Raw genomic sequence first — 12,174 nt, 5'->3', positions numbered from 1 at the left:
CCTGGGTGGCTCAGCGGTTTAGCGCCTTGCCTTCAGCCCAGGGTGTGATCCTGGAGTTCCAGAATCGAGTCCTGCATCGGGCTCCTTGCATGGAGCCTGCTTCTCTCTCTCTCTCTCTGTCTCTCTGTCTCTCTCTCTGTGTCTCTCATGAATAAATAAATAAAATCTTTAAAAAAAATAAAGTGTTTGGGGGCAGCCCCGGTGGCGCAGCGGTTTAGCACCGCCTGCAGCCTAGGGCGTGATCCTGGAGACCCTGGATCGAGTCCCACGTCAGGCTTTCTGCCTGCTTCTCCCTCTGCCTGTGTCTCTGCCTCTCTCTCTCTCTCTCTCTCTCTGAATAAAAAAAAAATCTTAAAAAAATAATAAAGTGTCTGCTTTAGACTCAGGGCATGATCCCAGAGTCCTGGATCAAGTTCCATATCAGGCTCCCTGAGGGGAGTCTGCTTCTGTCTCTGCCTCTCTCTGTGTGTCTCTCATGAGTAATAAATAAAATCTTAGGGGGAAAAAAAAGAGTAAGAAGGAACGTGATCTATCAGAAAGCTATTGTAACTAAAACAGTATAATACTGGTACAGGAATAAACAGATCACTGGGACCAAACAAAGGATCTTGAAACAGAGATATAAGGGAATTTCGCATAGGAGAGTATAGAATATATTTTAAAACTTAATACGAAAAAAAAAAAAACTTAATACGTAGATAACTTCTGTACACAAGGGAAATTCAAAAGCCAAAAGGGAAATGACAGATAGGTTTTACTGCACGAAATTTCAAAGTACAGCATGCACACACACACCATACAAAGAGAAAACAGAAGTTATGACTTTTGAGAATATGCTGTATCTGCAACATATACACCAAAGGCATAAAATTCCACATAAAGAGCTCCTGCAAATTGGAGCACCTAGGTGACTCAGTTGGTTAAACGTCTCACTCTTGATTTAGGTTCAGGTCATGATCCCAGGGTCATGAGAGTGAGCCCTGCATTGGGTGCTGTGCTTTGCATCTCCCTCTATCCCTCCCCTCTGTGCTCTCTCTCTCCCTCTCTCTTAGATAGATAGATAGATAGATAGATAGATAGATAGATAGATACGTAGGAGGCGGGGCACGTGCCCAAGATTGCGAATCGGAGAAACCACCAAGGAGCTGATTCCGATGCAAGCGCACAAGGGTTTATTTGCAAACTTGAGCTTGGGTGCAAGTATACCCGACAAAGCAGAGCAGGGACTTGGACCCCGAGGATAAGAGGCACAGCAGTTTTATAGGGGCCAGTGGCCAATGAGATTGTAACACACACAGAAAGCTGCATAGTCCTGTCGGTTTACATGCAGGTGGCCAATTGAATTACAATTTACCCTATAGTGACCGTTTGAACTAGCCTATCACTCTGGTCAGAATTGGCGCGCAGGTTTGGCGGGCAAAAGGCGGGGTTTACATTCTCTGGCTGCTAGGGGTTCCGCATTCCTATATGAGCCGGTTTCTGGTAAGGGTGTGCTCAGTGGCTTGACCAGGGTGGGGGAGTGCCTTAAGCAATAAGCAGGTCATGTCGGGGTTATACATGAGATGGCGGGTGTAGCACAAAATGGAGTTAGTCCTGCTCTTCTTGTCCAGGGGTAGAGGATTTTTGTTAAATTCCTTGGGTTCAACAGGGCAAGACGGCAGAGGAGTAGGGTCCCCAAGTCACCTGTCCCCACCAACTTACCTAGATAACTTTCAAATTATCCTGAAAACCGGGATCCCTGGGTGGCTTAGCGGTTTGGCGCCTGCCTTTGGCCCGGGGCGCGATCCTGGAGTCCGGGGATTGAGTCCCACGTCGGGCTCCCTGCTGGAGCCTGCTTCTCCCTCCTCCTGTGTCTCTGCCTCTCTCTCTCTCTTTATGTCTATCATGAATGAATGAATGAATAAATAAATAAATAAATAAATAAATAAATAAATCTTAAAACAAAACAAAACAAAACAAATTATCCTGAAAACCTACGAATTCGGCCTGAGATTTAAAGAGAGAACAGCCTGGAATGCTACAGTGAGAAGAGTTTGCGCTTCTATCAAAGTAGGGAGACAGAAAAAAAGAAATAAAAAAGCATCTAGGGATCCCTGGGTGGCGCAGCGGTTTGGCGCCTGCCTTTGGCTCAGGGCGCGATCCTGGAGACCCAGGATCGAATCCCACGTCGGACTCCCGGTGCATGGAGCCTGCTTATCCCTCTGCCTGTGTCTCTGCCTCTCTCTCTCTCTGTGACTATCATAAATAAATAAAATTAAAAAAAAAAAAAGCATCCAAGGAGCAGGGGCCCGCCGCGAGGAGCCGGGCTAAGACCGCTAGGCAAGTGCCCTCAGGACAGGAAAGCCCAGTCTGGAAAGGCGCTCGCAGGGAACTCGGACAGGATCCCAGGAGGGGCGGGGATGCCCTCAGACTCCCAGGGGCACTAACAGAGGAACTGCGCCCCGGGGGAGAGTGCGCCACACACCCCAGGCCGAGCTCCGTAAAGGCCTAGAGCACCCGCACAGCACGCGCCAGGGAGCAGCTCGGGTGGCTCAGGTGGGGGCTCCGCATGAGTGGGCTGCGCAGCCCTGGGAGCGCCATTCCAGAGGTGCAGGCCCTGGAATCAAGGGTGCTGGGAGACACAGCCCAAGATCTGGCACTCCCCCTGGGATACGCAGAGGCCAGGAGGACACAGGACAGCAAGGACACTCCTGCCGCTGGTGGCCCCGAGCTGTGCAGATTGGCGCCACCCCGCCCCTGGAGCATCCAGGCCCCTGCAGACTAGGAGCTGCAGTAGTTACTGCGGGAGGTGACTTCAGAGCTGGACAGCTGGCTGCCGCCACTGTTGTTGTTCCTCCTGGTGTCACCTTGTACCTGGGACTGAGCAGGGGCATCACAGGATAAACAGCTCCCACTGAGCCGTGCACCTGGAAGGGGGCTGGGCAGCTCCCCTAGGTGCACACACCTGAGAATCAGCACAGCAGGCCCCTCCCCCAGAAGACCAGCTGGAAGGACAGGGGTAAAGCAAGTTATTGACCAAGCAGCACTGGAAAGTTCTAGAGGAAGTAGAGGGATTTACAGTATATAGAATCAGAGGATACTCCCCTTGTTTTTTGTTTTCTGTTCCCCCCCCCTTTTTTTCTCTCTTGATCTCCTTTTTCCAGTACAACTTGTTTTTGGCCACTCTGCACTGAGAAAAATGACTAGAAGGAAAAACTCACCACAAAAGAATCAGAAACAGTACTCTCTCACAGAGTTACAAAATTTGGATTACAATTCAATGTCAGAAAGCCAATTCAGGGATCCCTGGGTGGCGCAGCGGTTTAGCGCCTGCCTTTGGCCCAGGGCGCGATCCTGGAGACCTGGGATCGAATCCCACATCAGGCTCCTGGTGCATGGAGCCTGCTTCTCCCTCTGCCTATGTCTCTGCCTCTCTCTCTCTCTCTCTCCGTGACTATCATAAATAAATAAAAAATTAAAAAAAAAAAAAAAAGAAAGCCAATTCAGAAGTACAACTATAAAGCTACTGGTGGCTCTAGAAAAAAGCATAAAGGATTCAACAGACTTCATGACTGCAAAATTCAGATCTAATCAGGCCAAAATTAAAAATCAATTAAATGAGATGCAATCCAAACTGGAGGTCCTAACAACGAGGGTTAACAAGGTAGAAGAACGAGTGAGTGACATAGAAGACAAGTTAATGGCAAGGAAGTAAGCTGAGGAAAAAAGAGAAAAACAATTAAAAGATCATGAGAATAGGTTAAGGGAAATAAATGACAACCTCAGAAGGAAAAATCTATGTTTAATTTGGTTCCAGAGGGCGCTAAAAGGGACAGAGGTCCAGAAAGTGTATTTGAACAAATCATAGCTGAGAACTTCCCTAACTTAGGAAGGGAAACAGGCATTCAGATCCAGGAGATAGAGAGACACCCCCCCAAAAAAATGAATAAAAACCGCTCAACACGTCGACATTTAATAGTGAAACTTGCAAATTCCAAAGATAAAGAGAAGATCCTTAAAGCAGCAAGAGACAAGAACCCCCTAACATTTATGGGGAGAAGTATTAGGATAACAGCAGACCTCTCCACAGAGACCTGGGAGGCCAGAAAGGGTTGGCAGGATATATTCCAGGTCCTAAATGAGAAGAACATGCAGCCAAGAATACTGTATCCAACAAGGCTCTCATTCAGAATAGAAGGAGAGATAAAGAGCTTCCAAGATAGGCAGAAACTGAAAGAATATATGACCACCAAACCAGCTCTGCAAGAAATATTAAGGGGGACTCTGTAAAAGAAAGAGCAAGTCCAAAGAAACAATCCACAAAAATAGGGACTGAATAGGTATCATGATGACACTAAATTCATACCTTTTTTTTTTTAGATTTTATTAATTTATTCATAGAGATACAGAGAGAGAATGAGAGGCAGAGACACAGGCAGAGGGAGAAGCAGGCTCCATGCAGAGAGCCTGATGTGGTATCGATCCAGGGTCTCCAGGGTCACACCCTGGGCTGCAGGTGGCGCTAAACTGCTGCGCCACCGGGGCTGCCCTAAATTCATATCTTTCAACAGTAATTCTGAACGTGAATGGACTTAATGATCCCATCAAAAGGAGCAGGGTTTCAGACTGGATAAAAAAGCAGGACCCATCTATTTGCTGTCTACAAGAGACTCATTTTAGACATAAGGACACCTACAGCCTGAAAATAAAAGGTTGGAGAACCATTCAAATGGTCCTCAAAGGAAAGCAGGGGTAGCCATCCTAATATCAGATAAAGTTTATCCCAAAGACTGTGGTAAGAGATAAAGAGGGACACTATATCATACTGAAAGGATCTATCCAACAAGAGGACTAACAATCATGACTATTTATGCCCCGAATGTGGGAGCTGCCAAATATATCAATCAATTAATAACCAAAGTTAAGACATACTTAGATAATAATATACTTATACTTGGTAACTTGAACACAGCGTTTTCTATAATCGACAGATCTTCTAAACACATCTCCAAAGAAACAAGAGGTTTAAATGATACACCAAATCAGATGGATTTCACAGATATTTACAGAACTTTATATCCAAACGCAACTGAATACATATTCTTCACAAGTGCACATGGAACTTTCTCCAGAATAGACCACATACTGGGTCAAAAATCAGGTCTTAACCGATACTAAAAGATTGGGATTGTACCCTGCATATTTTCAGACCATAATGCTTTGAAACTAGAACTAAACCACAAGAAGTTTGGAAGGATTTCAAACACGTGGAGGTCAAGGGCCATCCTGCTAAAAGATGAAAGGGTCAACCAGGAAATTAGAGAAGAATTAAAAGGATTCATGGAAACTAATGAGAATGAAGATACAACCATTCAAAATCTTTGGGATACAGCAAAAGCAGTCCTGAGGGGGAAATACATCGCAGTACAAGCATCCATTCAAAAACTGGAAAGAACTCAAATACAAAAGCTAACCTTGCACCTAAAGGAGCTGGAGAAGGAACAACAAATGAAACCATCACCCAGAAGAAGAAAACAGTTAATAAAAATTCAAGCAGAACTCAATAAAATAGAGACCAGAAGAACTGTGGAACAGATCAACAAACCAGAAGTTGGTTCTTTGAAAGAATCCATAAGATAGAGAAACCTTAGCCAGCCTTATTAAAAAGAAGAGAGAAAAGACTCAAATTAATAAAATCATGAATGAGAAAGGAGAGATCACCACCAACACCAAGGAAATACAAATTATTTAAAAACCTTATTATGAGCAGCTATACGCCAATATATTAGGCAATCTAGAAGAAAGAACGCATTTCTGGAAAACCAAAAACTACTAAAACTGGAACAGGCAGAAATAGAAAACCTGAACAGGCCGATAACCAGGGAGGAGATTGAAGCAGTTATCAAAAACCTCCCAAGACACCAGAGTCTGGGGCCATTTGGCTTCCCAGGAGAATTCTAACAATCGTTTAAAGAAGAAATCATACCTATTCTACTAAAGCTGTTCGGAAAGATAGAGGTGGAGTACTTCCAAACTCGTTCTATGAGTCCAGCATCATCTTAATTCCAAACCAGACAAAGACCCCACCAAAAAGGAGAATTATAGACCAATATCACTGATGAACACAGATGCAAAAATTCTCAACAACATACTAGTCAATAGGGATCCCTGGGTGGCGCAGCGCTTTGGTGCCTGCCTTTGGCCCAGGGCGCGATCCTGGAGACCCGGGATCGAATCCCACATCGGGCTCCCAGTGCATGGAGCCTGTTTCTCCCTCTGCCTATATCTCTGCCTCTCTCTCTCTCTCTCTGTGACTATCATAAATAAATAAAAATTAAAAAAAATTAAAAAAAAAACATACTAGTCAATAGGATCCAACAGTACCTTAAGAATATTATTCACCATGACCAAGTGGGATTTATCCCCGGGATGCAAGGCTGGTTCAACAATCATAAAGCAATCAATGTGACTGGTCATATCAACAAGAGAAAAAAACAAGAGCCACATGATCCTCTCAATAGATGCAGAGAAAGCATTTGACAAAATACAGCATCGATTCCTAATCAAAACTCTTCAGAGTGTAGGGATAGAGTGAACATTCATCAGCATCTTAAAAGCCATCTACAAAAAGCCCACAGCAAATATCTTTCTCAATGGGGAAACACTGGGAGCCTTTCCCCTAAGATCAGGAACACTACAGGGATGTCCACTCTCACCACTGCTATTCAACATAGTAGTAGAAGTCCTAGCCTCAGCAATCAGGCAGCAGAAAGAAATAAAAGGCATTCAAATTGGCAAAGAAGTCAAACTTTCCCTCTTTGCAGATGACATGATACTGTACATAGAAAACCCAAAAGACTCCACCCCAAGATTGCTAGAACTCATACAGCATTTTGGCAGTGTGGCAGGATACAAACTCAATGCCCAGATATCAGTGGCATTTCTATACACTAAGAATGAGACTGAAGAAAGAGAAATTAAGGACTCAATCCCATTTACAATTGCACCCAGAAGCATAAGATACCTAGGAATAAACCTAACTAAAGCGGTAAAGGATCTATACCCTAAAAACTACAGGACACTTCTGAAAGAAATTGAGGAAGACACAAAGAGATGGAAAAATATTCCATGCTTATGGTTTGAAAGAATTAATATTGTGAAAATGTCAATATTACCCAGGGTAATTTACACATTTACTGCAATCCCTATCAAAACACCATGGACTTTCTTCAGAGAGTTGGAACAAATCATCTTAAGATTTGTGTGGAATCAGAAAAGACCCCGAATAGCCAGGGGAATATTAAAAAAGAAAATCATAGCTGGGGGCATCACAATGTCAGATTTCAGGTTGTACTGCAAAAGTGTGGTCATCAAGATAGTGTGGTATTGGCACAAAAACAGACACACAGATCAATGGAGCAGAATGGAGAATCCAGAAGTGGACCCTCAACTCTATGGTCAACTAATATTCAACAAAGCAGGAAAGACTATCCACTGGAGAAAAGACAGTCTCTTCAGTAAATGGTGCTAGGAAAATTGGACATCCACATGCAGAAGAATGAAACCTGACCATTCTCTGACACCATACACAAAGATAAACTCAAAATGGATGAAAGATCTGGGATCCCTGGGTGGCGCAGCGGTTTAGTGCCTGCCTTTAGCCCAGGGCGCGATCCTGGAGACCCGGGATCGGATCCCACGTCGGGCTCCCGGTGCATGGAGCCTGCTTCTCCCTCTGCCTGTGTCTCTGCCTCTCTCTCTCTCTGTGACTATCATAAATTAAAAAAAAAAAATGGATGAAAGATCTAAATACGAGACAAGATTCCATCAAAATCCTAGAGGAGAACAGAGGCAACACCCTTTTTGAACTTGGCCACAGCAACTTCTTGCAAGATACATCCATGAAGTCAAGAGAAACAAAAGCAAAATGAATTATTTGGACTTCATCAAGGTAAGCTTCTGTACAGCAAAAGAAACAGTCAACAAAACTAAAAGACAACCTACAGAATGGGAGGAGATATTTGTAAATGACCTATCAGATAAAGGGCTAGTATCCAAGATCTATAAAGAACTTATTCAACTCAACAGAAAAGAAACAAACAATCCAATCATGAAATGGGCAAAAGACATGAACAGAAATTTCACAAAGGAAGACATAGACATGGCCAACACGCACATGAGAAAATGCTCTGCATCACTGGCCATCAGGGAAATACAAATCAAAACCACATTGAGATACCGCCTCACACCAGTGAGAATGGGGAAAATTAACAAGACAGGAAACAACAAATGTTGGCGAGGATGTGGAGAAAGGGGAACCCTGTTGCACTGTTGGTGGGAATGTGAACTGGTGCAGCCACTCTGGAAAACTGTGGGGGTTCTTCAAAGAGTTAAAAATAGACCTGCCCTACGACCTAGCAATTGCACTGCTAGGGATTAACCCCAAAGATACAGATGCAGTGAAACGCCGGGACACCTGCACCCCGATGTTTATAGCAGCAATGTTCACAATAGACAAACTGGAAGGCGCCATGGTGTCCATCGAAAGATGAATGGATAAAGAAGATGTGGTATATGTATACAATGGAATATTACTCAGCCATTAGAATGGACAAATACCCAATATTTGCTTCAACATGGAGGGACCTGGAGGGTATTATGCTAAGTGAAATACGTCAATCAGAAAAGAACAAACATTATATGGTCTCATTCATTTGGGGAATATAAAAATTAGTGAAAGAGAATAAAGGGAAAGGAGAGAAAATGAGTGAAAATATCAGTGAGGGTGACAAAACATGAGAGACAACTAACTTTGGGAAATGAACAAGGGGTAGTAGAAGGGGAGGTGGGTGGGGGGTTGGGGTGACTGGGTGATGGGCACTGAGGGGGGCACTTGGTGGGATTAGCACTGGGTGTTATGCTATATGTTGGCAAATTGAACTCCAATAAAAAAATTTTTAAAAATTACAAAAAACGTTAATACTGAGGATATTGTATCGAAAATGAATCAAAATCAGGTTTTTTCTTTTTGCTATTACCTGTATGAATTCCTTATGTATTTTGAATGATAAATAATCCCTTACCTGATATATGGTCCATAAATATATTACCCATCCCCCCATAAACAAATAAATAAATAAATGTTCAAAAAATTATTTCTCCCTCTCCTTAAAAAAAAAAAAAAAAGATCTACAAATCAATGATAAAAATGTAGAGATCCTAGGGTGTGAAGCTGGGTCAGTCAGTAGATCATGTGACTTCTGATCTCAGGGTTGTTAGTTCTTTTTTCCCCTTACGAAAAAATAAGCTATCCTACGGTGACTTAAATTTTTTTAATTTTTTAAAACCTATTTATTTATTCATGAGAGACACACAGAGAGAGGCAGAGACACAGGCAGAGGGAGAAGCAGACTCCCTGTGGGGAGCATGATGCAGGACTCGATCCCATGCCCCCAGAATCACGCCCTGAGCCAAAGGCAGACACTCAACCATTGAGCCACCCAGTGTCCCAGGGTTGTGAGTTCAAGCCCCATGATAGGTGTAGAAATTACCTAAAAGTAATAAAAGGTCTTATCCCTCTCCCCCAAACCCCAGTGAGAAACCAAGAGAAAAATGGACAAAGGATATGGATAGGTATTTCACAGAGGATAAATAAGAACTAGTCAATAGAGTTGCGTATTCTCACAAAAAAAGTAAATTTATTATTTTTTAAAAAGATTTTGTTTATTTGACAGGGAGAGCACAAGTTGAGGCAGTGGCAGACAGAGAGAGGGGGAAACAGATTGCCTGCTGAGCAGGGAGCCTGACGGGGCTGGACCTCAGGACCCCAGGATCATGACCCAGGCTGAAAGCAGACACCTGACTGAGCCACCCAGGCACCCCACAAAAAGTAAATTAAAAAAAAAGATAATTTAATTCACTGTATGACAAAAATGAAAATCTGGTAACAGCCATTTGTCATTTAGTTAATAAATATATTTGGGCCCTCATTCTGTGCCAGCAATATGGTAGTTCTAGGCATAATGATAAGCAAAACAGTCTCTAGACTCTAGTCTAATGAGATAGACAGTTATGAACAAAAAAATAATACAATACACAGATTTATAAACATAACTACAACTTAGTCAAATGCTAGAGCGAATGAGTACAGAATGCAGTGAATTTACAAAGTGACATTACTCAGAGATCACAGGAGAGTCAGAGAACACTGATCAGAGAGAGAAGTGTTCTCTGAGTTTCCTGGGTTGAAATATGAAGGATGAGATGAAATGAACTAATGAAGTTATGATGTGAAGATACATGGCATTTGGGGAAACAAAGCAGAGTAGTGGAAAATAATTTAAGCTTGAGAATACAGACGTGAGATCAGGACTTTTGCTTTACTTCAGAGTAACCAAAAGACATCAAAGTCATTAAGCTGAGGAATACTTTGGAATTTTTTTTTAAGATTTTATTTATTCATTCATAGAGACAGAGACAGACAGAGAGAGAGAGAGAAAGAGAGAGAGAGAGAGAGGCAGAGACACAGGCAGAGGGAGAAGCAGGCTCCATGCAGGGAGCCCAACGTGGGACTCGATCCAGGGTCTCCAGGATCACGCCCTGGGCTGCAGGCAGTGCTAAACCGCTGTGCCACTGGGGTTGCCCGTGGAATTTTTATAAACGTTGGGCTACTTTCTGTGTGAAAAAACGATTTGGGAGAGCAGATGTAGTGAAGTCACAGCAAGCTTCAGTGAGAAATAATGGTTTGTTGGAGATTAACACAGGAGATCAAACCATACAGTCTCTATATATCCCCCAAAGGCATCCATTTCTTTGCTTCTAAATGTGTTCATCATTTTAGTGAAATAAAATGAGTAGCCCAAAGATCTGGGCATGTCGTATAAATGGATGTTGAAATCACCATAGTGGATAACCGTGGTAGTAGAGGTTTTAAGGAAGGAACTTCTGGCAACATTTCACCACAGCAAGAAACCTCAATCCTCCTTCTGTTCCACCTGCTATTTCCAGTTCATATCCAGATCCCCTGGATTCTGTTTCCTGAGGGTCGTGTGTGTGCGTGTGTGCGTGTGTGTGTGGCGGGGGGGGGGGGGGGGCGGGGGGAGAGATGACACTGGGCCCTTGGAGCACATGATCTCTAAGTCCCTCCTGGTCTCAGGGGTAGTGCATTCAGGCTCCAGGTTGGGCATAAAGTTTACTTTAAAACAGCACCTTGCATCAGTTTCCCCTGATGCCACACATGAGTCGTTGCCTTCAATGGCCTTCCTGGCTCCAGTCCTCCTTCCCTTCAATTTGCTGGGACACCAGGCACTACATGCAAGTGCGACTGTTGCAACATTACATGCTTCAGTGTTTCCTCACTGAAGCTGCAAGCTCTGTACAAGGCTTGCTCACTTTTCCAGGCTCGCTTCTACTCAGACCACTTCTCCTTGGCCCTCATTTCACCTGGCCATTGAACTGAAAAAGTCCTGTTTTTATTGTAGCACAGCTGGTACACAATGTTATATGTTTCAAGAACAACTTCAGGGACGCCTGGGTAGCTGAGTGGTTGAGTAGCCGCCTTTGGCTCAGGGCATGATCCCAGAGTCCTGGGATCGAGTCCTGCATCAGGGTTCCTGTGAGGAGCCTGCTTCTTCCTCTACCTCTCTGTGTGTCTGTCACGAATAAATAAATAAGTAAAATCTCAAAGAAAGTGCTCAAGTTGTTGAGGTGCAGCGCTAGCTGTTCCCCCAGCCACTGTTCGGTACCCCTGTGCACCCTACTTCGTCATTCCCGACACTCAGTCCTCCCGCAGCTACAAGTCCCCTCCCACTCCCCTATCCTACCCCTCACTCATCATGCTCACCCCCCCCCCCTCCCGCAGCCCCTTTCTTCCTCTCACCCTTCACCACTTCTAGAACGGACTGGACTGCCCTTTTATCTCCCTGGATCCCCCGTCCCGTGGGCTCACGCTCTCCTCATCTTCACGCCCGCCTCCCCTCCACTGAGGCCCTGAACTCTTCAGGGGCACGGCGCTGGTGGCTTGCACACCAAAACCTCCGGACGCGGCCACGACAGGGCCATTTCAGCGGCTCGTTCCCGAGGGTGGCTCAGAACTCCAGGAGAACCAGGAGCCGCGGCCATCCTTAGTGCTCCTGCTCCTACCTGCGGAAACTCTTTACTACAGCCGTCCGGGCCGGCGGCAGCCACTTCCGGTTA

General features: G+C 44.4%; 1 long non-coding RNA gene across 1 annotated transcript; it reads right to left on the bottom strand.

Annotated features, from left to right (window-relative positions):
- Window positions 1–9,657: 9,657 nt before the first annotated feature.
- LOC125753781 (uncharacterized) lies at window positions 9,658–12,135 on the bottom strand. Its single transcript, XR_007406295.1, has 2 exons — window positions 12,007–12,135; window positions 9,658–11,630 (listed from the first exon to the last, which is right to left on the bottom strand). It is a non-coding gene; the product is annotated as an uncharacterized LOC125753781 (long non-coding RNA).
- Window positions 12,136–12,174: the final 39 nt, after the last annotated feature.

The sequence above is a fragment of the Canis lupus genome, chromosome 26 (genome assembly GCF_003254725.2).
Source record: "Canis lupus dingo isolate Sandy chromosome 26, ASM325472v2, whole genome shotgun sequence".
Taxonomy (NCBI): Eukaryota; Metazoa; Chordata; class Mammalia; order Carnivora; family Canidae; genus Canis; species Canis lupus.
Note: the sequence above shows the minus strand (reverse complement) of the source record. Positions and strands in the feature narration are given on the sequence as shown.